This window comes from Halichoerus grypus, chromosome 5 (assembly GCF_964656455.1).
Source record: "Halichoerus grypus chromosome 5, mHalGry1.hap1.1, whole genome shotgun sequence".
NCBI lineage: Eukaryota > Metazoa > Chordata > Mammalia > Carnivora > Phocidae > Halichoerus > Halichoerus grypus.
Genome location: NC_135716.1, coordinates 69,152,993 through 69,178,066, shown reverse-complemented (window position 1 = coordinate 69,178,066; position 25,074 = coordinate 69,152,993). Strand labels below are relative to the sequence as shown.

The 25,074-nt window shown below is 45.3% G+C and overlaps 1 long non-coding RNA gene across 2 annotated transcripts in view; it reads left to right on the top strand.

Annotated features, from left to right (window-relative positions):
* LOC118529594 (uncharacterized) overlaps window positions 1–25,074 on the top strand; it is a 108,504-nt gene that overhangs the window by 51,614 nt on the left and 31,816 nt on the right. For both annotated transcript variants that reach the window (XR_013447884.1, XR_013447883.1), the window contains exons 7-8: window positions 16,656–16,745; window positions 18,009–18,087. This is a non-coding gene — a long non-coding RNA (uncharacterized LOC118529594). The remainder of the gene's footprint in view (window positions 1–16,655; window positions 16,746–18,008; window positions 18,088–25,074) is intronic.

The window sequence follows — 25,074 nt, the reverse complement described above, 5'->3', positions numbered from 1 at the left end:
TTGGCTCTCAGCTGGGGAGGGCTTTGTGGAGGAAGCAGGATCTCAGGAGCTGGTAGAATGATTGCAGGAGACAGCTTGCGGAGATGGGATGGGGCAGGATTCCAGGCACAGGGCCTCCTGCCCAGGAACGAAGGAAACCTTGAAGGAGGGAATATGGTGCTTAGTTGAAGGGGCAGTGGGAAAAATTCCAAGGAAGGAAGACGAGGAACGGGCCATGTAGTAGCAGGGCTACTTGCATGCCCAGGATGTGGGACATCCGCTTCCACTTGAGCGCAATCGCTATTTCCCCATCTTTGCTGAAAACGCTGTTACTCTGGTACGGTCTTTGGCATTTAAGCTTTGTTTTTTAGAATAACATTGTGCCCACATTGGTCACCACATTCTTAATGGAGTGTTAAAAAAAGGAGAGATGATTCATCAAAGACTGCCCGGAATATAGATAAAATGGATCAAAACACAGAAAATGGAAAATAACGCCATGGTTTGCAAAATTTTAAAACGTGTTTCTTAAATTAGAGAAGAGGGGACCACAGGGTAACAATTATTTCCTGAGATAGTAAGAATTGGGAATTCCTTTCACGAGGCAGAGGGTAAACAACAGTTTTCTATCTTGAAAGAAGAAACAGAGATGTCAGAGATTTCAGGTGCTTTAAATAGATATTGCTAAATTATCCTTTAAAAATGGTGTAAGAATATTTATGTCCCTTACCGAGAGCCTGTGCGAGACTGGCTATTCCCCAAAGCCCTTCCCAGAAATAGAAGTTATCAGTACTTATGATATCAGAGGCCAAGAACTGGTATCTCATTTCATCTTGACCTTCCTGGACTGTGAGGAGGAGCACTTATCTAAATCCAAATCCCCATGTAAATGGAAATGTATGTCTCTATCTAACCTACTCTGACCACTTGCATCACTTCTATGAATTGCCTATTCAAACCCTTTGCCCATTTTTCTATTGGGGTCTTTGTCATTTATTATTTTGCAGAAGTCCTTTGTATATTAGGAATATACTGTTAGTATACTGCATATTAGGGATATACCACTGGTATACTGTATATTAGGGATATACCATTAGTAAACGGCACCTTAAGGATGTCCTGTTAGTATACTGCACATTAGGGATATACAGTTTGTATCCTGCACATTAGGGATATACTGTTAGTATACTGCACATTAGGGATATACCACTGCTATACTGTATATTAGGGATATACTGTTAGTATACTGCACATTAGGGATATACAGTTTGTATCCTGCATATTAGGGATATACTGTTAGTATACTGCACATTAGGGATATACCACTGGTATACTGTATATTAGGGATTTACCGCTAGTGCAAAAGAGTGCTCACTCTATTGCACCCTGGCTAGCTTTCAGTAGAACTAATTTACTTAATTTGCCAATATAATAGTCTAAAAGGGAACTTTGATGTTTTTGTTATATTTATTTGCTTAATAATGAGTCTGAAATTTTTTTCATATTTTTATTAAAAATTCATATTTCTTTTGCAAATACCCCCTTGCCTATTTTTGGAGGGAGGTGCCCATCATGTTTTTCTTACTGGTTTATAGGACCTCTTTATAGGATATACACCCGGGGTCTATGATTTATGGCAAATAATTTGTCATACAAATTTTAGGCTCTTTATGTATCCATGCTCTATCAGTGAGTTTTTCTGCTTGGTTTGCAAGAGAACTTTGGGCTCTGTAGACAAGGTGGGGTGGGGAGAAGTGGGTGTTTCAACTCTGGTTTGTGTTTTCCTTAAATTTAAAAATCAAGTATAATTCATTTAATTTCCTCTTGAAGAACACCCCATCTGATCTATATAAGAAATGGTATTTCTTCCTGTAATATGGCTTTGACCACATACCATTTAACATGGTAACCCTGGCCTTATTGTGCTAAAGGTGCGTTTGCTTAACTTTATAACCTTTGAGCTGATGAATTAAAATGCCTCTGCTTTCTTCCCTGTCTATAGGAGCTGGGAGTGAGGGTGAGGTGGGTGGGGAATAGGGTCCACCAAATAGAGCAGAATACCAAGCTGTAGGAAGGACAGGGAGTAGACTGGAATCTGGCCTCAAATGTCACCAGTATCCTTGTTCCCTTTGTCTCTGCTTCTCACTGACTTCTGACTTCGTTTGATTCTCTCCTTTGGTAGGTTGGCTTTCCTCATATGGCAGAAAACATCTTGCACTTTCAGCCCCTGGAGAGAGGCTTACTCAGTTGTCTTTTAACCGCATCCTACAGAAGGCACTCTCTTGAGGATCCCAGTTGGGTCAGGAGTAGGGTTGCCAGATAAAATATAGGCTTGCCCAAATACATTAGAATTTCAGAGAAACAATTCATCATTTTTAAGTTATAAGTATCTCCCAAAAGTTGCATGAGATATACTTAAACTAATTCAAGTGTATCTGGATATCCTATATTTTTATTAGTTAATGGCAACCCTGGTCAGGAGTCTGCTTCTAGACCAACTGGCCCAGAGCCAGGGAATTAGGGTTCTGTCCACCTTCACATCAGTTAGTGGTGGCCAGTGGGCTAGATTGTGTCCTCACTGCTGCTCACTTGCTCATGGGTGGGGATGGGGGTAGTTAAAGGCTGAGCAGACAACTCTGAGGGCATCCACCATACCAGCCTATTTGGACTAGCTGTTCTTCTGCCTGGAACGGGCTTTCTGCTGGATTTCTCCCCTGGCTCTAAGCACCTGATCATGTCCCCTACTCTCCAGCACAGTGCCCTGTGATTCACAGTCTCTGTTTCTTTGTGTTGTGATAGAAGCTCCATGAGGAGCAGGATCCGGTCAGGGGTTTCTCCAATGCATTCCGACATTTTATTAAGAGTCTAGCATGAGTTAGGTCCCAGTATGTACCTGGTTGGAGAGAATACAGCCCCAAATCCCCCTATCTGTGACATGGCTTTCCTTTCACACCTGTCCCCCAAGCACCAATCTTGCAGGAGATCTAGCGCTGTTCTCTGGAGGCTGCCTCTCAGAACTTAAACATGCTGAGGACCTGTGTGCTTGTCCTTCCTCTTTGATGGCTTCAGCCTGTGCAAGTGTGCGTTCCCCTTTGTGCCTTCCATCCCAGCCTGCCTGGTTACCTCCAAGCCTCGCACGTGTGCAGGGGCTCAGCTCTGGGTGTGGGTAGTGAGTCAAGGTGATCTTACCAGCAAGGGAGACCACGTTGGGGCAGATGCAGTGGATAGGACACTGGGTCAAGACTGCAGGAGATCCGAATGAGCTCATCCAGGGAAGCTGCACCCATGACACCCTGGGATGGCTTGCTAACAGATGGTTCCAGAAGGTCAAAGGTATCTAGGCCCTCCCCTTCTGTGCTCCTCTTCTTCCTCTGGTACTCTCCTCCTCTACCCTCTGCTTTTCCAGGATTTGCTCTCCCTTTCTTTCCTCCTATTTCAAGAGCACTTACCCAACACTGGACCCCCTCCCTACTCTTTTCTTTTTGTTCATTTTATCATTTTAACAACCCTACAGTATAGCAATTTGTACTTAAAAAAGGGGAAACATTAGGGAATGAAAAACCTTAAGGAAACCCAGCCAGAGAGTGATGGAGATGGGTTTTTAACCCAGGTCTTCTGACTGCAGAGTCTGCATTCGTAATCACCGCGTTATACTGCCACGTAGCCCTCTGCTGATGAAATTTCAGCCCTCATGGTGTGTATACGGATGGGCGGGTAGACAGATATTCGGGGTAGGCGTGACTGTGCGGATACGCTTCCAGCTTTATCCATGACCAGACTTGGGACTGATGGGCTCCCTTCCTCTTTCCATCCGTGCCAGGCCCCACCTGCCTGCAGCAACCCTCTGTCACCTGCCTTCGTTCTGCCCCTTTGTTTTCCATTCATTACACTGTTAGGTTAGCTGTCTCCTCCCCACATCTAGGGAGGCATTATTACTTTGCAAACAAAACATGTCCTGCTTGCCCTGGAAGATGGGTTGTCTGGAGAGATTTCCTGCAGACTGCTGTGCTCATCCTGGCGCGGGGGTTCTTGTAAACTGCAGTCACAGAGGGTGGCACTTCCTGCCGGAGAGAAACCTTGTCCTCTCCCTGACCTCTGTCTTATTATCCCTTGTCGTCCATCTTGGAATCCCTCTCCCGTGCACACGAAGGCCTTGTCCTGCCAACCTCTGGATGCCTCAGGCAGAGAGAAAACCACAGCATTTGGAAGTGGCAGGGGACAGACAGATGTTGCAAAGTGGGATGCGTCCCTGCCTCAGTCCTCACTGGCCCTGTGGCCGATGCACCTGCTGACCCTCCCCCAGAACCACCGAAGGCCAAAGCTTGCCACGTTCCTGAGCTCCAGTGTGGTCAATTATGTCGGCAAATAAATAAAGGTGGAAAGAGCAGGGGTTCCTTCCTGGCCCCTTTCTAGAACCTTCCTGGAATGACATAATTCTAATCCCCAGCTGCAGCTGAGAATGTGTTTCAAGGGCTCTGCTTCAGATAATGCCAGCCACAGTCGCTCCTTCCTCAGCTCCAAACTGTATTTTGCCTCTGGTCTGGGAATCTCTCTCTCTCTCTAGGCCCCTCAGTCACTCTCTTTCCAGGTTTTAACAGGGGAAGGGATTGGGAAGAAAATCCAAACCCTGATTTTTGAGTGGGGAGAAGCCTTTCACATGAAGAAAGAACATACATTAATAGCTCGGAAAACAATGGTAATATTTAATTAACCTTTTGAAATGGCTGATCTGCAAATCTGCACGTGTCAGCTCATCTTCAGAACAGAGGGACCGTGTGTGCCGATGCCAAAATCAACATGCTGGGTCTGTGCATTTCTTCTGTGGGGATTTCACAGGGGGAAATTGCAAGCTCCACTACCCCCACTCCCGCCCCCCCCCAACAAAATCAGTTGTTTTACTTTAAAAATTCATGTGATCCAGCTGCCCTCGTCAGGGTTGGACGTAGCCTGTTGTGCTACACATCTGAGGACCCCAAGTTGAAGCTTGGCTCCCTTCCCTGTCACTGTAGCCGACAGGCTGTGGGCCTCCTGGGGGCCTGAGGGTCAGTTCCGATGACAGCAAAAATCAGCTCGATGCTCTTGGAGCTCTCCCAACACAGCGCATGTCCACAGGACAAAGGGAATTAGACTCATCTGCAAGTGTCAACTCTCTGGCTTTTTTTGTGATTTTTTTTTTTTTCTTTTAAAGGCGGTATGCTCTCTTAGTGTGAGAAGTCGTGTCATCCAGGGAGCGCTGGGGTTGGCTCATTAAAATATCACCTGGCTAAAGTAAATCAATGTTGATGGAATTGTTGAAGGTATTCCCCCTCGTGGAGCTGGTGTGTCTTGCCGATCAACTGGTTACTCCCATGGCGGGCGGAATGGATACCCCTCCTTTCTGCTCTGCATCCCATCCCTGCATTAATGAGCAAGGCTCGTAATGTAATCAGAAGCCTGGCTTGAGGGGTGGTGACTAAAACATTTCATTGCCTTTTATCAATAGCAGTAGTAAAAAGAATCAGAGAGGGCAATATTTTGCTTTTGAGGACTTCCAAAAATGAAAGAGTGTGGGCATGAAGAAAATGAACATGGACTAGTTGACTTGTACTGGTAAACTGTACAGATGCACCAATTAAGCAATAAGATGCATTTTGAAATGTTAAGAAAGGGGTGCCTGGGTGGCTCAGATGGTTGGGCGTCTGCCTTCAGCTCAGGTCATGATCCCGGGGTCCCAGGATGGAGCCCTACATCGGGCTCTTGGCTCAGCAGGGAGCCTGCTTCTCCCTCTCCCTCTGCCTCTCCCCCTGCTCATGTTCTCTCTCTATATATCTCTCTCTCTCAAATGAATAAATAAAATCTCTAAAAACTATGAAATGTTAAGAAAAATTACTGTAACTTGTAAAAAGCTTTTTGTTGTTGCTTTTGTGTGCCATCTTTCTTGAGATGGCCAGGACAGTGCCCTTCTAGAAGAAGTAGCTCATCATTGAGGACCATATTTCTCGGGAACAAGCCTAACCATGAGTAACTCAACTCATACAAAGACAAGAGCATCAATGACAATGACCCAAGAAGTGTGATAAATACCAAATCTACCAGTGGCAATCGCCAGGTTGACAGCCAAGGTTTTTTCAGTTTCAAAAAGCCTGGAAGGTGATAGGAAGGAAGGTTTCCTGGAGGTAGTAAGAAAATTTATGGTTTGGTTGTGAGCCTACACTTAGAGACCACTCACTACCCTCCAACCTTGTTCTCAGCAAATTATATGCCTTATCTCATTTAATCCTCACAACAAACCTGTGAGGGATTTACTAGTGTTAACTAGTGTATTACAGGCGAGGAATCCAAGGCACAGAGAGGTTAAGTAACTTGCCCAAGGTCACACAGGATATACTGACTCTGTGTAATAATTGAAGAGTTGAGGAGGAAGGTATCAGTTATATCTAATGATTTGTATTTTGCTTTAATGCATTTTCTGTTGTATCTTGTCTTTGTCATGTTTAGTAATTGGCCTTGGTTGTTCAACCTGACTTTCATGATATGTAGTAGCTTTGAGAGCTTCCAATGGCAGGCTCTTCTGAGAAGCTAACCCTGATCCCTCACCCACTCCAGGATGCATGGGTCTTTACTCTGTGAGAATGGAAACAGAGCAGATCTTAGATTGTGGGGGAGTGCATATCCATCCTGAACACACTCAGGGACCAAAGTCAGCCAAATTGAGAAAAGAGAGCAATGGGAGAGGGAAACTCTGCATGTGTGTAAAACATTCCATTCCCTTCCGCTCTCTGCTCTCCCCCTTGAAAAAGAAAGCTCAGTTTCAGGAGGGAAGTAGAAGAGGAAGCAGAATGGCAAAATGTAGAAAAGTGAGGACGGTTTCCATACGGGGCTGCCACCCATGCGGAGCACTGTTCCATCGGCCCACCAGACTGAAGACGCGAGTGCGTGAAAGTCACGTCCAGACTCCTGAGAGCATCAGATCGCAGAGCCGGGAAGGAGCTCGATATATGGCCTGTTTGAAGTAACCTGATTTCTGGCCTGGGCGTGTTTAAACCACCCAGAGCTAATACAATATGGCAGGCAGGACAATTTCTCAGTAAGGAAATGCACGTGGGGTTGATATTCTGGGGTCCCTCAGTCCAAACAAAGTGTCTTATGTATCGGCCATCACACAAAGAGGCTTAATCCAGCTCTCAACAGATTTATCTTGGGGAAAAAGCCTCTGGGCTCCTTTCTAGGGAGGAGCCTCTTCACCAAGGTGCCCCCCCCCCCGACATTCAAAACTAGAGGCCACCAAAAGGCAATGTGAATAACATCGACATTGATGACTAGTGCTGGTGGAAACACCTCCCTGAAAGCCAAGGGACTTTTTGGATGTCCCACCGATTCATGCCTGTCTAATTCCCTGGGCTGCTCAACTATCACATTTAGTGATTAGCTCTCTTGAAAATCTACGTTGACTCCCAGGAGGTGGGTGGGTGAGGGGGAGAAAACTGTATGTGCATACATAAAAGCCGAGCCTGTGTAAATGTGTGTGTGTGTGTGCGTGCGTGTGTGTGTGTGCACTTGCTTGTATGTGCAAGTGATGAGAAGCTGAGGGTCTGAGCAGTTTTCTGAGATTCCCCAGAATACGGAAGGCTTGTGGTGCATATGGGAGAACTGACAAGTATACCAGAAGGTGAGGAAATGGCTGGAAGCAACACTAATGCCACTCCATCTGGAAAGAGGGGTACTGTTTAGTACGTCTGGAAAGCATTATTTCTGCAAATAGCTCAACCTCTATCAACTTTCAGGCAGGGATCCCGATCTGCTGCCAAAATGAGATCTCCCTGATGGCTGTGTGGCGGGAGAGGCTGAGCAAATGAACTAACAGCGGAAAGTAGGAAATGTGCAGAGATGGCAGCCGGCAAGGTACCACGCAGCAAGCACCTGCCTCTCTCCAAAAAGACAGCCGGGGCTTCACAGCGCATTAGGGCCAGGGCTGTGCTCGGGGAGGGCTGAGCCTGGTGGGATTTGGGGCTCACCAGCCATCTCCGACAATTTCTCGCCATTTTTGGGCTCAGAAAAGCCCCCAGTACAGTTAGCCAAATGGCTCGCCTGCATTGATTTTTATACCCGTGGGTATTTTGAAGGAAATTAAATCCATGTGTTTCTGATTCAGCTGCCATTAGCACATGAAAACGCTGTTTTGTGAGAGTTATGGTATGCTGTGGGTGCTTTCGCGCAGTGCTGCTAAATGCCATAAAACCGTCTAGCCAGACACGGAGGTGCAAGGAGCCGGGTGCGTTCTGCTATACGCCATTTCCCTGCCTATCCAGAAGGCAACATGTTTTTGTCATTTGCATCCTTTCTGAATGTAGCACAACACGGTTTCTCATGCCTGTTAATCATCTATCATTTCCAATTTGAATGAAGCCGTGTTAGTGTGGATGATGAGAAATTGCCTTTAACCGCGAATAGCTGGAGGGGATTCATATTCAAACAGCCACAAAGGCTGGCACCGGTCTCCAGGTCTATGGGCGGAGAGGCCGGTTCTAACTTGTCCCGGGAAGGCTCACGCAGCTTCTGGGCTGCGTCACCTAGAAGCAGGTGAGCTTGAGCTGGCAGCGGGAAAGAGTGGGAGAGCCCTGACCTGGACCTAGGAGAGGAGGGGGGCTCATTCCGGCCCCACTGCTTGCCCTTTCTGAGCTTCCCCTGCAATGATCATTGGGTCAAAGGCTATTGGTTTAGGGCCATTTCTAAGCTTGACATTTTATGATTGAAAACTGGCCCCTAGTTGTCCTTAGTTCTCATATTCACTGATGATTGCATGTATTAGGTCCCTAGAATGTTCTAGTATGTTTCGTGCTCAACACTGAGGACACACGATGAAAGGCATGTTTTTGCCTTTGGAGGGAGGAGGAAGGTAAGGGGACTAATTTATAGAGTATTGACTGTGAGACTGGCCCAGTGCTAGGGGCTTTATTTGCCAATCTCATGTCATCTTCACAAGAACATTCCAAAGTTGGCATTATTGTCCCCATTGTATAGATAGACTTGCCCTAAGGATCAGGAAGATTGGATACTTTGTTCAAGGACACAGAGCTTGTTGATAGAAGAGTTGGGGTGTAGAGTTTCTTATCCCTGACCCCAGAGCTCAGTTATCTTCCCTCCTTACCATTTCTTACAGTTTCATGTGATCGGTGTTAAATATATATGTATAATACATAATATTTTTTATTTGGAATCACGGAGGACGGAGTGCCTCATTCTGTTTTGGAGACACCGGGGGATTTCGCTGAGAAGATATTTGTGTTGGCTTTTAAAGGATGAGCAGGAGTTGACTGAGTGGGGATGGAAAATGGGTTGGAAACGGCAGAAGGAATGGTGTGCACAAGACACAGGGTGAAAAGGAGAGTGAAGTGTTTCAGAAGCCGAAAGTCTGTCACCTACCTCATTTCTGCCACACTAATTAATGTCTAAACTGCTGACAGTGTCCAGGTCACGTTTCTCCCGTGGACACACCTATACCTTGATTGGATACTGTCTTAATGGAAAAATAAGACCTCCAATCTTTTCTGACCTCCGGTCCAGTCTCACCGTTCCATCTTTATCAGACTCCATAGGATGTCATCTTGGAGAGCAGATGACAGCTCCAGTGGTTTGGTTGACTTTGACTTTGGTCAACCTTGACTAACTCTCAGCAGAGGAGGGGTTCCCTAAATCTCCTTCCACCCACATTATCATCAAAGATGTTTTGCTCTTCACTTGCAAAGGAGAAAGCTGAAAGCACAGCTGGTGGCAATTCCGCTTTGAATTCAGAGGTTGTGGAGCAAACGGGAAATTTCATGCTGCAGCCGCGGTGGAGGCCGACTGAGGTTTCGCAGCTTACGCGCTGTGTCCACAACCTGCTTCCCATGAAATTGCCCACAAGTGTGGACAACCTGGGAAGCCACAGCTGAGCTGCTTGTCTAGGAGGCTCCCTGGATTTCCTAACTAGGCTTGATCCAACGATGAATAAAACCACATTCTCCTAGGTCCTCGACTGGTCGAACTTGCCCTGCCTCCTATTGCCATAGTCAGGTTGCTTTCAAAAGCAGTAATAGAGGCAGTCTACTAAGAGCTGCCTTCTCCGTCATGAAGATCTCAGGAGGTCTCTGGACTCCTGGCCCCGGGCTGTGCTGGGCTCCTGATTGAACAAACTTGCTTACCTTGGTCCAGAATTTAACTTGTGGCTTGAGTGCCTTTGGTGACATGTGTCTGTGCTTTTAGTAATGTCTAAACTCATCCTTCTGGTGTGAGTGTCAGTCAGTTGTGAGAATCCAGCACTGCATTTAGACTTAGGGGACCTACATCTAGGTCCAGAGTCTTTTCCTAAAAAATAAACTGCATCATCTGTTAAATGAAGAGGTCAGACCAGATAACGGCTAATGGCCCATCTGGTTTTTAAATTTTCTGATTTCTCTTGTTCTAGCTGTGCTAGAAGTTGAAAACCTCTGTTTGCTCTCATTCAAAGACAATCTCACTCTCCTAATATCGTTCTAAAGACTGCTTTAGTTTTTACATCCCCATCCTAGCTGTCTCTTTCTGATCCCCAAACAAATCCCAATTTATTTGGTCTTTTCTCAGAAGGACAATTTCCCAAACATATCATCATCCATGTGTACACGAAACTCTTTGGGACTCTCTCCAACGTCTTTACATCACACTTCCAAAGAGAATATCAATATTGGGGTTGTGTGTCTGGGTATGGATAGAGTCGGGTTCTGCCTATCTAAACCTTGCTTCTGTGAGAGCTAAACCATGTCAGGGAGTTGCAGCCCACTATCTTCTCCAGTTGGGGTCTTTTAGAGTACAGGCAGCATTATAAGTGTTATAAATATGGCGGCCAACAGTGAACAACCTGGACCCATTCCCCTCTTGGCTTGTGTAGAGAGAGGGCAGTCAGGTGGCATGGACACATTGTTGGCAGGAATCATTGCTCCCTCTATTTGGGAATGAAGGACCATAAATGGTGGCTGCCTTCCAAACTGCCAATAAATAAGTAAATATAGAGTGTTGACATTGGTCTCCCTGCCAAACGCCAGACTGCTTCTCTCCTCATCTTGGGGGAGACGAAAGAGAGAAGGGTCATTGAATAGGCTGTTGAGAAGTAGCCTCCGTTCTACTTGGAATCTTTCCTCCTTTTAGAAACCTTTCAATTGGCTTTCTGGTCCTTTTTGGGGAGTGAGACAATTCTGTCAAACATGAGATTGTGTTAGCTTATTCATAATAATTATCAGCAATAGGGTGAAATGGAGCTGCTTCTAGGGATGACTGTTGTCGACAGATACTTAGGCTACATACGGAACAACTACTTAGCCCCTGAGAGGGTCTGTGTTCGGCGTGCAGTGATCAGGGGGAGAAGGGAAGACGGGTGAAGGTGCTGCCAAGCACACACCACCCTGGCGCTCTGGGGCTCAGTTTCCTCTCCGTGCACAGACTCACAAGGTTTTCAACCTCTGCCTTCGGAATTAGAGGATTTCGTGCACTGCGCAGTTAAAAGTCAGACAAAATGGTGGTGGTGCTTCTACATAAGAAAGACATCGAGAAGAAATATCTTGTTTACCTTTATATGCCTAGTGCTTAACACGGTGCCAGTCACATCAGAGGCACTTAATAAATATTTGTGGAATGAATGGATTAATTTGGAGACCTTTGCTTCCTGTCTGCTGGGATCTACTGGCTATTCCTGTATTTTGACTTACTCCAGAGCCACACTTCCAGGATGTCTTAGGCTTAAGATTTGGCTCTTTTGGATACTCCTCTCGCTATCTACTCATGTACAGCTTTTTCCTCCGTTGGACCCTCACCACCAGCATTGTGCAGGGCTCCTCCTCTTCCTCTTCCCTTTCCCCTTCCCCTCCTCCCCCTTCTCCCCCCTTCTCCTCCTCCTCCTTCTTCTTCTTCATATCATTTCACCACTTTCCTCTTTTCTTTGAAAAATTTCACAACCCTCCGGTATAAACAGCTCACAAAATTGGAGAAACTGAGGAAAGAGAAGGCAAGGAGCTAATGGAGGAATGAATAGCACCATAACCTCTCTTTTCTGAAGACCCACGGAGGTCTGGTCTCCTGGGCAGAGCCACTAGCCTTAAAGGGCAATGCACACTTCAGTTTTCCACTATTGTTTTGACAGCTGAAGTGCAAAGGAATTAACTCTTTGAATCAAAGTCTTCTACAGTTTGATGACTGCTTTTCTTTAAAGCGTGACTTATTATCTACCTACGAAGGTATTGTGTGAGGGTATATTCACATACACTGACATTGGATAGTATGGAGTTGTTGACTAGTTGAGAGATTACTGCTTTCCCTACACATTCTCATGGCATCTGAATGACCCAAGAGTTCCTATTCGTGATTCTGAGATTAAGACTTTCGGGTAATTAGGGAGATTCTGTTTTCTAAGAACTCTGGTTCCAAAGAATTGTGGCTTATTGGTGCGGACGTTTCAGGGGACAGCGTTCCGTTTAGGGGCTGGGGTAGTTTAACGGTCAGCCTTTGCCATACCATATCAGTAAAATTACATAAATGTACCACTTAACATGCTTTCACATATTTTTAAGATTATAATAAGCATGTCTGTATCAGTGAAGAGACATACGCCTGCATGATTGCTTTTTTTATTTTCCACCTAGGGTCCTTAAGATACTTTCCCTATTTATATTTTTAATTGCGTGGAAGTACCCGGAGGCTTAGTATCAAAGGAAGAAAGTTGTAAAAATGGAATAAATAAATAAATTAAAATTAAAAAAAATCTGAGTTAGTGATGTCTGACTTCCTCTATTCATGTTATTGCTACTCTTGTTGCTTTTTGGTTTTTGTTTTGCTTCTTGACTGTTGTTGTTTTCCACCAAAGCTGTCATTTATCGTGAGAACAAGAGCAGCTATGTGTTGATTTTTCTGGATTCTTTTTGGATACTATCCCAGTGCTAATGAAGGCCCTTCCAAAGTGCTAAAGAGCGGGTGCCAAAATCAGTTATGCTGAAAACAATAGAGAAGAGTGGTGCACAGACAACATCTCTGTCCCCATATATGTGCACACACTCACAGATATTTGAATTAATACTTGTGGGTGTGCAACTCCCTATGTTTGTGCAGATATACACGCACATTTTGCAAACACAGAGTGTGTGCGCTGGAGCTACGCTGCCGAGAATGTGGGGCTGCATTTTTATCAAAGGACTTTTTACATCTGCTTGCAGAAAATGTTCATGGATCAAAGGATGAACAGAATTCCTAGATTTTGCAGTGTCCCAATTTGTCGGTTGAGAAGTTATTAGAGGTGTACATTTACCGACTTAAAACATTGAGATGTGAATATAAAGATTGTTATGGATCTTAATTGTTTTATCATGAAATGAGGATTTTACTTCAAGAAGTACCTGGAAAGTGCTTAGCTTAGGCTTAGCTGTTGTGCTAAGATTAATAAAATCTTTACCATTGGTCTTTGAGTTTTTCTGAGGTAGTTTATTAACCTGAAAAAGGGGACAATGTTGTAGCTGGGGCTCTCCTCTCTCTCCCCCTCAACAGAGTCTCTTTGCCTTTCTCCCAATGTGTAATTATTCTCTCCTCAATTTGTTTACACAGCTTGGAGATGGGGACAGAGTTCTCTGGCGACCGTGCAACTGAGTGCAATCACCCTAAAGAGAAGCATTTAGAAGCTATAAAACCTAAATGCCCTGCCATGCATCATTACATCACACAGTTATTCAAAATTAGTAAATTAAATTAAATAATCTCAAATAACTTGATTTCGGGGCTCTAAAATTTCATCTCTATGGTGCCCAGTACTCCATTTCCTTTATTATTATTGTTCATCAAGTAGAATTTATGTTTTTTATGAATCAAAATCCTTGCCTGCCTCGCCGGCCCAAGCTGCTGGCGGCTGGGTAGGAGGAGTCGGTAGCTTGGCGCGCCACCTGCCGGCTGATTCGGGCACAGCGGCCGGCCCCGGACTTCCCACCAGTTCCCAGTGTGGCCACGGCACTCAAATCACTGTAAAAATCACAGACAGGACGACGCTCTCAGCGAGTGTGCTAACGGCTCTCTTGGGCTTTGTCGTTGTGGGTCAACTTGAAGTCGCGGGGACAACCCAGAGAGATTTGCTGTTGAGGCTGGAGGAGTGTTTTCTGGCCTGGTGGTTTTCTGCGCCTCCCATTCTTCTTTAGTAAAGGCCAGATGATCTAATCAGACGGCTGTTTACCCGACGGATCTGGGAGGCCAGATTCTTCATTACCAAAAGCCATTCTCTGCTCATGCCTGTTCCCGTTTGAAGAGGACACTGATGTTGAGAGACCGTGGCGGCTGGTGCCAAGACCCCATTTTCTTTAAAATGCTGAATTTTGCCATGTGTTGCAGTTTAGAAAGTAGTTTATTTGTAGGCAAATCTCCCCCCCCCCCCGCCCCCCCAACACTTCTGCAGTGGAGTTGAATTCTGGCATGGCTGGGGCAACCGCAAGCCATACGTTGTTTTAGAGGCTGGTTTAAATGTACTTTCCATTTAATAGTTGCATAACTAATCAACTGTGTGTGTTTCAGGAGGGAAAAGTCCTTTCGAAGCAGCATTGAAATCTTCCTCATTCCCAACTTTTCTGACACCTTTGTTTAATCTCTCTTGCTTCGGTAAAGTTGTGGAAGGGTGCCATTCACACGCTTTCACACATTTTTAAGATCCAGGCATCCCGACTAGGCATCCAGGAAGTTCCTTTTCTCTGGTAGGTTCTCAAAGCAGAGGACTCAGAGTGGGTATTTGGGTGTCTGAGAGCGCCTCCCAATTTGTCAGCCGTCTCCTCTCCCTCCACCCCCACCCCCCGCCACACCAGTCAAATGGTTCAACATAGCAACAGATGGTGTTTTAGGCTTTTTGCTGAGTTTGGGATGGTCTCTTTTGTGCTTTTTCAGGAAGATTTCAACAGTCAATCCACTCTGTTATTAATAAATTCAAACGAGATATTAGAACCTTCTTTTAAAAATTGATTGAGCTTACTTCACCGGGTCCCATGGATCAAACAGTGGTAAGGTGTTATCCCCATCTTCGGAAGGAAGTCTCCTTTCTCTCCTTAACGGGAAACCTCTCTGCCTCCCTTGTAGCACTATTCCCCATTGCTTCTAAGCATGTTCTTCAGATCTGGGTACAGAGAAGAAGTGTAAGGGAAAAATTCACCAGATTGGGAACAAAAGCACATAATTTATAGTTCTTTTGTGTGGGCTAGGTTACAAATCTCTGAAGATTAGAAGACCACTTTATCTTTTGAGAAAGAGTCAGACCTAAGTAATATTGTTCATTTGATTCAAGAAAAGCAGACTGAGGGTTGCTAGATGGTCTCGTTACTGAGTTTGCAGTTAATACAGAAAATCCTGTTCTTGAAGGACTGCCTAAGAGGCTTCCCCTTTGCCATTCAGCGGTGTGAGGAAAAACCAAAGACTCTTTTGTCAGGTTGTTCACTTTCCAGGTGGAACCATCTTTCCTTCATCTGGTAACCGAAGGCAAGCTCTTCTGAATATCCCGGCCCTGTAGTTCATGTCTTGTTGGTATTGTTATCATTAAGATGGCTTTAATGGCTAGGTCCCTGTGGGAGTGGTCCTGCTTTCGTGCCAGGTTCTGCAAGTCTTGGCCAAGCAGCCAGCGCATGATTCCAGGAACCCTGTCCTGCACTTAGCACCTGCCCCTGGGTCTCTCCCCCCTTAGTCCTGTGGTTTTCTAGCGTGGGTCAAATACAGTATTTGGTGGGTTTCTAAAAACTCTACTGAGTTTAAAAGAGTTGGTAAAGAAACACAGGCATGGACTAGTTTCCCCAAACCCAATTGTTAATTTGTTTGTCTTACTCTTTCATGGAGAAACCCCAAAACAAAGCGTCTAAAAGGTTGTGCTATCTGACATCGAAATACCTTCAGGAAGGTGTTATGGGCCGAATTGTGTCCCCCCACCAAATTCACTTGTTGCAGTCCTAACCCCTGGTACCTCAGAATGTGGCCGTATTTGGAGACAAGGTCTTTACAGAGGTAATTAAGGTAAGTGAGGTCATTAGGGTGGGCCCTAATCCAATTGGAGTGGTGTCCTTATAGGAAAAGGAGGTTAGGACACAGTCATGCACAGAGAGAAGACCATGTGAGAACACCAAGAAGATGGGCATTATTTACATGCCACAGAGAGAGGTCCTTCCTTCAGAGTCCTCAGAAGGAACTGATTCTGCCCACACCTTGACCTTGTACTTCTTGCCTCCAGAACGGTGAGATGATACATTTCTGCTACTGTTTAAGCTGCCTGGTCTGTGATCCTTTGTTACAGCCGCCCTTGCAAACTCATACAGAAGGTGAGAAAATTCATTCAGCCATCGGTGTAGTTTGGTATTCCAGATGACTTCCGTGATTTGGAAAAGCCTCAGGCTCGTCTTCCCTTGCAGGAGAATTGGTGTGTTTCTTGGTGGCAGGGCTCCACGGTACACAAAATGAGGCCCCTGGAGGTCTCCAGCCTGGCCCTCACGTAACTGCTGAATCCTGGAGAAATCATAAAGTAGAACTAAAGTCTGTGGAGCATTATTGCCATGTGTAAACCCTGGTTAACAATGCATGTAACTGTCTTCTATTTGGCTTCATATGTCTGGACACAATAAACACTTTCAGGCTGAAATGAAAACACTTTAAGAACACAGTGCTTTATGTGTTTCTTTTGCCGACCCTAACAGGATTTTGAACAGAGTTAAGCTCTGTGGGCCTGCAAATTCAATCCCCAGGTACTGATGCACCTGTCTATGTCAGCTGGACAGACGGCTCAGGTAAGAGCTTTTGGCTGTGCCCCGAAAAGTGAGGCCTTCATCCATAAATGCTTTTTAAGGACTTGCCCGATTCATCTTCTCATCCATGCAGCTAGCTGTTTTTCCCAGGGATCCCTTGGTCAAATGCTTCATTCTTTGCTGGATGCCATGGGCATTGAGTTTATCCCATACAGCGTTCATAGTAACGCCCCAGAAACTACACTCGTTGCAATCTGGGGGACACAGGAAACACAGCAACTGCTCTGGTACATGCAGTGGATTTGGTTTAGTAGACATGAGAAAACAAGAAAACAACTTTCAGCTGGATTTGTGGGGTTATTTTTTTTTCCATGTTGGTGAAAAAACATTTCAAAACCAAGTCAGATCACAAGAATTCCGTCTCCCTGGAAAAGACTGTAGAGCATTTTTATTTTTATTTCCTTTAGTGTGCCTCACTATGTAACCCTGGCTTATACAGTCCTGAAACCTTTTTATGGAAAAGTGGATAAAACTCAAAATGAGTCTCAAAAGGGATGGGAAGGCAGGAGAGATGTAGAGCAAAGAAACGCCTTTTGCATGGGCTTTTCCGAAAGCTCAGTAGAATTTTAAAAAATCAGGTATTGTTATTAGTGTCGCTTTAAGAACCTGTAAGGTTACTAATGGATACAGGTCATGGTGACAGCCTTAAATAAACCTTCAGTAATAAACAAATCATGTTGCATTTTCATGAGATTGCCATCATCTTGTGCCTGTTCCAATAGGGCAAAGAACATATGAAGGAAATGAGCATGATAGATCGTATATATCATGCTGTCACACCCATGAGTGAGACAAACAATATCTCAAGGAGACTCACACTGTCTTCCTGATAAAAGTCAACGACAATGCACATTAATATGGATCCTGTACTTTACAATAAACTATTCACTACACACACACACACACACACATACACGCTCACTATGGAATAAGAAAGGATTCAGTAGATGTTAGGCATTTGCTCTTGGGATTTGGGAATTAAATACAGAGAGGGCTAATCAAATGTCCAAAATTGAAGTGGACTTAATAAAATGAATAAAATGAGTCATCTAACTCATAATTATATATGTATGTCACCTTTGCTTTGGGTCCATAACTCAAGACCCCACATAAATTAAGTTTATAGTTTGACCCGTTTAAAAATAACTCTCTTTTGCTGTTGAGATCTTTAAGGTCAAGTTCAAGAAGTGTCAGCACTCCAGTGATTTACCATTTTGGGTTTCCTTTCTGAATCTCTTTCTCCAGCATTGGTGTGTTGCTTCTCTCTCCACCATTTGCGCCAGAGAGCTGATGGGCTATGTATATTTACAGTATCCATTGTCTGGTAAGAATATGACAAATATCTGCATTGTTTTTCATTTTTCACTTGTCATCAGGGTATTTGAGGTGATATACTAAATAGGCTCATACGAAGTCCTAGGACTTAACATACCATTTCCTTCACAGTAATCTGAGTCTAACGCTCACATTTTAAAATATGATTTTGTTTATTGGTGAATCGATAAGGTGTGTTAAGCAATCAAGAGAGTATTTTCATGGTTTAATAGAAAAGATCCCGATGTTTTTCCTATCTGGATGGTCCTTGAGATGAATGTGGTGTAAATGAATGTATGATCCATTTCACCGCTACAGAGGCAGCTCAGAAATCTTTACGTGTATTGATGGGCTAACAGCTGCAAACACAAGGTGACATCTTTAAAGATAAGGACACTGAGGTATTGATTAGACAAATCTATTTGGCAAGGCAGCAGTGATGTATAGATAGGGGACAGGGAGAAACCTGTGAATACATGTATTTGAAAATACCTTGCACAGTTCATAAATTATTATAATAAAGGCTCTTCCAGTGGCTTAAGGATCCAAGTACTATGAATTGATTGTTAACATTTCACTTTAAAGATAGATTAATTAATTAATAATAGGTTAATGAAGATGATTAATGGTGTATTAATTAATAAGCTAATTCTTATGAAAGTACTGCATATATGACATCAAAATTCACACTGAATGAATTCACTGTGAGTGGGATAATGGTAACGAATACCTAATAAACTAATAACAAGACGTTTAGAATTTCGGGCATTCAAGTACTGAGGGTGGCAAATTCATGGCCCCTGCTGAGGTGTCAGCCTGATTCTAGAGGTTCTGCAATCTTTCAGCATGAGTTTCCCTGATGATCTGAGATTTCTCCACTGGCCATTTTGCTTCTGTTGGGTCAGGTGCAGCTGAGAGTGGTGTCTAGGTCTTTGGCCCTTCGATAGGGGCTGGCTGTTCCATGAGTCTTCTGAGAAAACTGTTACCAAAGCAATGCTGATGAGCTGGAGCGAATCACTAGATGCTGGTTAACTAAAGCCTTGCAAAGATTCCCGAAAGGAGGTTCTGCTCTTTGGTTGATCCTTTTGATCCTAGCTGTGGTCTAAGTTTACTGTGTCCTGGAGCTCACTCTGAGACGGGGAGAAGTGGAGGGACTTCCCCAAGGAAGTATATCCCCAGTATATCCCCAGTCCAGGGTCCTTCCTTCTGGCCCTCCAACCGGGCACCGTGACTAAGCTGTGAGCTGGGGCTGAACGGGGCAGATGCAAGAGTGTTTACCATCCGGTAAGGCAGTGAATGATTGGAGGTACTTTATGGATGGGTTAATTTCCTGCCCTAGGACAAGGGCTCTTGCATAGCATTAGAATTCTGGGCCTGTTTCAGTAATTCAGAATCATTCCTACTTGGCAAAAGCAAAGACCTGAGACCTCGGAGCTGGTTGTTTGCTCACGTATTCGGTAATTCACAAATCCATGAGAAAAACAAGAAATGAAGTCTAAATATCAAATAGCTTCTCTCTTCTCCCAGTATCTAAGCAGAACCCTATTTGAGAAGCCAAGAGAAGTCAAATTTCTTTGCATGAGAAAAGACCAGGAGTTGGGGCAAGCCTCCAAAGGGAGGCAGGTAAGAGCTAAGGAATTTGGAACTGCTGCTCTGAAGAAGGAAATCCTAAGGAGGACTTTCAGGAAATCTTGCTGTGTGCTTTGCGATGTAACCCTCCTCCCCACCCCCCTTGCCACCATCTCCAGGATTGTTGCCTAAAGACTCACATCATTGTTCAAGGCTTTTGGAGACAGTGTTGCTTTGAATACGACACTGCGGACAGACTGATCACGAGATAACCAAGCTTCATGTGCTCTACCTTTAATTAAACTTTAATATTTCAAGCACCATGCTAGTGTCTAGGGATAAAAAGTGACTACGACCCCATTTCTGCCCTCACGCCTGGGACAAAAGGAGAGGAGGCACTTTGGACTTCCATAGTGAACTATCTGGTTAATGTCTGTTTCTCCCACTAGACTGTAAACTTTATGAGGCAAGAACCAAATCAGCATAGTTTGTAATACCTGAAGGATAATAGATTCTTAACAATATTTGTTAAATGCGTGAGTGTTGTATCCCATTCTTAGGGCTGTTGTAACAAAACACCACAAGCTGGATGATTTAAAACACCAGACATGTATTCTTTCACTGCTCTGGAGGCTAAAAGTCCAAAGTCAAGGCGTCAGTAGGGTTGGTTCCTTCTTGGGGGCTCAGAGGAAGATTCTGCTCATGCCTCTACTCCTGGCTGACTTTGTCTTAACTGATATCTGGAAAGACCCTATTTTTGAATAAGATCCATATTCATAGGCGCCAGAGGTTAGGATGGCAATATATCTTTTTTGGTGAGGGTGGGGGAACACAGTTCAACCTCCCACAAGTGGTGAATATCATGAGTGCGTTTTTGAGATGAATACTTTGGTGAATCGTTACCCAACCCCGTTTGGACAGGACAATCTCCAGCACCCATATTCGTATCCATGGAGAAGTGGACAGGGGCTGGACTGGGAGAAGTGTAGGGCATGCCCCATAGAGCTCCCGTGTCTTCTCTGTTGATCCTGCTTCTCACTCAGACTCCTGGCCAACCCCCACCCGCTCCCTTCTTGCACCCCCAGCCCCCATCTGCTTGTCGCCCTCCTCTGTTCCCCTGGCATGACCTTTCCTTTCCTGCGTCTGTTTCTGCTTCAATTCTTCCTTTGGTAATGGTGGCTCAGAGGAGGGTAAAGAGGCAAAGGGGCTCACTCTTCTTCCCCAACTAATGGGTTCCATATAGATGGTTCCAGTGGCCAGAAGTAAATGCCACGGGGCCTGGGGACCTTGCTCTGGCCCACGCAGTCTGATTAGGAGAACTACGGGAACATAATAGCTAATGTTTATCCAGCACGTACCACATGCCAAATGTCGTGCTAAATGCTTTCTGTGTGTCTTGATATGGCCCTTTGAGTCACAAGTCAAGTTACTTCCTCAAGGTTGTCTAGCATATCAGAGATGGGTTGAGACTTTAACCCGGTTTTATTTGTCACCAACGTTTGACTCTTAACCTCAGGCTCTCAGGCAGCCCTGAGGTTCCACCTGGCGCCCATGAGGGTGTGGCCTCCCTGTGTGTCTGGTTTCCTGCGGGGCCCCTTCAGCCACACAGGGAGACTGGGTCAACTGTGAAGGAGGGACCGAGGGAGGTGGGGCAGGGAGAGCAGTCCCTGGGACACAAGTAGAAGTCATACGGGTCACTTCTGGGCTGAGGCTTTTAAGAATGAGAGATGCCTTTACCATGCTTTCCCCCATCTGCCAGGAGAGGGAAGAACTTAGAGTTGAAAGGAGGGAGCTCTTGTTTTGCTCTGGGTGAGACATATATTTTGATTGTGTTAAGCCACAAAAATGTTAGTGCTTATTTGTTCCCTTAACTAATACGGGCTGCAACACAAGGAGGAAGGTCGGGGTGATTTTAGCTCACACTTGGCTCCGTCAGTGTGATTGTAAAGCTCCTATAAGTCAGAGTAGGCTCAGTGACAGGTTCTTGGGAGGGAAATCCCTCTTAGACCCCCTCCCCTCCGTTGAAAGGTATTTGCATCGAAGGTCTCCTTGCAGGGATCCCAGAAAGCACTGGAATCCTCAGTGAAGCCCAGGCATAGCCCAGCCTCAGGATCTAGCTCTGGGCCGCCCATTTGGTAGCAGATCCACTGTGTGTGCCTGGCAGGGGAGCCCTGGGCCAACCCCAAGAGACTCATGCATATGTCTACATCTAGACTGGAGCACTTACTACTACCAGGACTGTGGTTTTAAAACATTTTATTCAGAAATAATTTCAGTCTTATAGAAGAAATGTTCCTTGCCACAGAACTTAGATCCCCCTTGGGGGAGAAGGAAATGGGAAGGCATGGGAAGTGATGTCTGAATTGACTGAGTACCCAAAAGGGACCGAAAAAAACTTTAAAATTGACTAAATTATCATGAAATTAGCAAGGCTAAATTTTTCAACATCAGTGGAAATGGGGAGCTCCAGAGATAGCTAAGTTTGATTATGGATCAATAAATGGGACTATATCTTTGCACACATGGGTGTACTTTGCACACTTTACATTTATCCTTCTACAAATGTAGTGGCTAATTAGTGTGGGGTAAAGTCCTGCTCTCCTTCTGGGGCTTTTAGAATATCTTGACAAAACAGGGGTGCCTGGGTGGCTCAGTCGGTTAAGTGTCTGCCTTTGGCTCAGGTCATGATCCCAGGGTCCTGGGATCGAGCCCCATGTTGGGCTCCTCACTCAGAGGGGAGCCTGCTTCTCCCTCTCCCTCTGCCTCCCCGCCTCGCTGGTGCTCTCTCTTTCACAAATAAATTTTTAAAAAATCTTAAAAAAAGAGAATATCTCGACAAAGAAACTTTGGGGCAGGATTCTGCCCAGTGTTGGAGAAAGTGGCTGCTGACAAGGTGTTCATTTGTTCATCCAACAGATATTTATTGAGCACATACTCTGTGCCAGGCACCGGGCTTTCCAAGGTGCTGAGAAGGTCCTTGCCTAAAAGGAACGCTCCTCTCCTACCCAAAATTCCTCACATTCTTGAGCTATATTGCCTAAATACTTTGCTGAGGTCACCACCTAGAAGGAGGGTTGCAGAGCAATAGAAAGACAGAGGTTTGAGAGTTAGGCTACCTGGGTCCAAATGTCAGCATGGGTTTGTAACTTTGGGCATAGTCGGAACTCTTAGGGCTTTAATTTCCTAGTTTGTAAAATCAAGATAATAATAACCCATATTTCATTGCAGGGCTGCTTCCAGGATTAAATGAGATCATTTATTTAAGCTCTGGAGTATGTGAGCTCCAAGTCTATGAAGTTCTGAGTGACTCTGTAAATTGCAGCTCTTGTAGGTGATAGAAAAGGATTTCAGTGAGATGGAAGCAGGGAAGATTCTGCAAGGAGAACAGAAGTGGATGGAATGTCTGGGCAGCCCATTCTCAGGCTGAAGATAAAGAGCTAGGGATGGGTGCGTGAGGGGTGGGGTTGGGGGCAGGAAAGTTACACAGGAAAGGAGGTACATGATGCACACTGGCCTTGCCTCCCTTGACATGCTGCCCTGGTGTGGAGCCTGGCCATCGAGAGCCCACACCTCCATGTGGCATTTGCTGGGCCCTTAGCATGGACTTCTGGGGCCATTTTGCCGGGGATGGACCCTTCCCTGCCCAGAGGCTACCTTCCTCCTGGATTCTACCCCCCCGCCCCCCACCTCCAGCTCCATCCTTCTCCACACTAGGACTTGTCCAAAGCAAAATGCTAAAAGGGCAACTTCTGGGGCACTTCTGAGGTGAGAAACACCAGAATAATCCACAATGTCCCATTTTTGCTCTGTACCTTTTAAGGAAATCACCATTTTATACCTTGAGGTTTTACACTGTTGCTCTCTCATTATTTCCTGTTTGGAGTAGTACATGAACACAGAACTGCCCAGCAGAGGAAACAAACCAAACCAATCACAAAGTTTCTGGCCATTGAGGAACTTGAAATTTAACAGTGTGAGTGGCATAAACAATTCAGTACAGAATGGGGACAAGGTGATTCGTGGTTTTTCCTGATGAAATCCTTTGTAGAACAGGTAGGCTTTCAGGAGGAGCAAAATGCAGTTGAAACAAGAAAACACTAATTGCCGTATGTTCTAAATGAGAGCAGACAATGGAAGGAAGATGCAGAGTTAAGATTTTATGATAGAGAAGATAAAAGACCCAGAGCCTTCCGGATTTGGGAGGAAGGGGCCAAGGAAACCAAATAAGAGAAAATATGGAGGCAATGAGGGGTGGAGGGTTTTGGTTTGCAGACAAAGATACTTGATCTTCACATAGGTTCAGAGATACTGTGTGTTAGAGGGAGTGAGGTGTGGGAACTCATTGCACAACCCAGCGAGAACTAGTTGGCCCAGAGGGTGGAGTCCAAGCCTAGGACATGCGTGGGGCGTCAAGGATAAAATGGTAATGCTATCAGTAAGCCTTGCTTCCGTTGGAGGGGAGAGCTTGTGCCCTGGGGGCCGGGTGGACATCTGTAGTGGTGGGACAGGTGGGGGTGCTGAGTCTGTGTTAAAACATTCCTGCCCCAGTGGTCTTCATCATTAAGCACCTAGTGGTCTGTTTTCTCAGACTAAGGGTAAGCCAGAAGGGGGTGAAACCAACTGGGTAACGGGCTGTGGCTTCTCTAGGGTATCCATACCTTGTCTTCCATACTTTGTTTTCTGTATGTCAGAATCTCTTTCGGAAGCGACTTCCTGTCTCCCCGTATGGGTAATGCGTGTGACCCAGTCCAACAGTAAAATGGTGTTGGCCAAAGGGCTGATGGCTATCAACAGGAGACATCAAGCCCCAGTTAGGTCTTGAGGGACTGAGGGACATACTGCAGGCCTCCCGCCTCTAAAGAAAAGCTGGCTATGAATGAAGGCAGCCAGAGGGTTCTTCCCCTTTGTGTGTAAGCACCTCTACCATTTAAGAGTCTGTCATGTGACATGGGAAGCTGAGACCACAGATGAAGGCCTGAGAACAAGTGAAAGGCTATTTCTTTCTTCTTCCAGTACCTTCTGGCTCTAAAGCCTCTTCGGTTCTTCAGTAAAATTGCAGTGCAGTAAGTCAAAGCAGAGCCTGATGGGAAAATCCAAAAGGGTGTATCAGTTAGCTATTGCCTCAGAATGCTACCTAACAAAGTTCCCCCAAACATGAGAGTTTAAAACAACGGTCCTTTATTAGTTCTTACAAGTCTGATGGCCTGAGCTCCCAGCTGGAAATGGTTCTGGTCCTGGTGTCCTTCATCTTCCTCCTGGGACAGCAGGCCAGCCCTGGCTCATCCTTCTTAGGATAATGACAGAAGTGCGAGAGAGCAAGCCAGTCACAAAATCTTTGCTTGCCCCCTGTTGGCCGTCCCCTCATTGTCCAGAGCAAGTCCCAGGGCTGAGCCCAGGGTGGAGAGGTGGGGAGGTAACCCTGCCTGCA